General features: G+C 41.6%; 1 pseudogene; it reads right to left on the bottom strand.

The window, feature by feature from the left end:
* Window positions 1–220: 220 nt before the first annotated feature.
* Window positions 221–1,021, bottom strand: LOC140941014 (uncharacterized; annotated as a pseudogene).
* Window positions 1,022–1,705: the final 684 nt, after the last annotated feature.

Raw genomic sequence — 1,705 nt, 5'->3', positions numbered from 1 at the left:
AGATTAAGGTCATAAATGCTAGAGTTTTTCCACGTATTTTTTGGCCGGCAAATGGGAAGGTAAACAATTATTAAATTGACCATGAGCCAAGTTTACATTTAATCCAAAATATGGGAGCTCACGGAATAAAGATAGAGTATCGCAAGAGTTTTGATCGTTAGCACTAATGAATAGAACTAACTAAAATAGATCATAGTAAATACTTATCGAACTGATAATGTCAGGTCTCCGAGACAAGTCGCTGTAGACTACCAATGTCCGTTATCTTTATTGGTCGGGAACCCTCACTCTTGCATAAATAAATCGTGGAATTCTTGGCGCAGCAGAAGCGGTATTGGTTCTGTTCTTTAAATCTGTTCGCTTCAAACAACAGGTATTGTTTTTTGGGGGTGAGGTGATCGAAGATTCTGGCTTGTCAAGAACACAATCAGCAGACAGACCGATATTTGATGGGTTGACTTGAGAGGCACTTTGTCGAATTTCCATGACACTTGCTTTTGCAATGCGTCTTACAAATTTACAGATGGTCGGTTTCGGAGCGACTTTTTGCTGCCTCGAGGGGACGTGATGAGCAAGGTCAATGCCCGACAGAAACACTTCTGCCCCCATCTCCTGGAATAATTTTACGCACAGGGCACTTGTTTCAGCTGCGGTCTCACTGCTTTTCTCTGGCAATATTCCTCAACCTCGTCAATGGCGTTGCCAACACGTGTGACTTCAGCGCTAAGCTTATTAAGACGACGGCTTAATCATCCTTGAGTTGATCAACGACACCAGAATTAGACGACGACAGGTCGTCGTATTCGTCGCTCAGATATTGTAGATTACAAGACACGAGTTCATCATTCGAAGCATTATTATTGCTATTACCAGACGTAGCAGCTGCTTCAGCACCAAAGGTAATGGCCGAATCGACCCGAACCTTCTCTTTCAGCTGCGTTATTTCCTTCGAAAGGGCGTCGACCTTATCCTTTAAATCTTGATTTTGTTGCTTTAGTGAAGTAACTGACTCTTTTGGCATGATTTCAGTGAAAATTATTAACAAAAGGACAGTAGAAAAACGACTCATAAAGGTAAGAAGCGGGAGCTCAAAATTAAACGTCCATCTTGGCTCCCGACTGCTGACCTCTTTCCAAAGCATCTGCTTCTGCATACACTTGCTCCTTTGCTGCTATCTGGATAAGATCAGACTTAATTTTTGATCTCTTGTCCTGCTTCTGCAACTGGAATTTTCTTTCTGCTAAAGCTTGTTGCTACTCAAACAACTTCAACTTTGCGTCCAAGGCTCTTCTTTTGGCTGATTCTTCAACATATCTTTGTCTCACAGAACTTGCTTTGCTACTACTGGCCACAGATCTACCACCTATACCTGCCTGACTGATTAAATCTTCAGGTAAAACATTAGTACCAGGCAAATTTGGATTTGCACACTCAACACCGACGATCCAACTAGCTACCTTTTCTTTCAAACGACTAGCAGCATGATACTCGGCGTGAAAATACTCAAAAGCTAATTTAATACTACCGACATCAAGAAGACTCTTGGTGTACAACTCATGAGCTCCCTTGAAGTTTTCAAATGCTTGATTAAGCTCAGATACTTTCTTCTTTACACAATCAACGTCAGCACCAACCTGTGATAATTCAGAGAGTTCATTCCTCTTCCTCGTAAGCACTGACTTAAAACCAGCTGTAGTTCTTTTCA

This window comes from Porites lutea, chromosome 1, assembly GCF_958299795.1.
Source record: "Porites lutea chromosome 1, jaPorLute2.1, whole genome shotgun sequence".
NCBI classification, from domain to species: domain Eukaryota; kingdom Metazoa; phylum Cnidaria; class Anthozoa; order Scleractinia; family Poritidae; genus Porites; species Porites lutea.
Note: the sequence above shows the minus strand (reverse complement) of the source record. Positions and strands in the feature narration are given on the sequence as shown.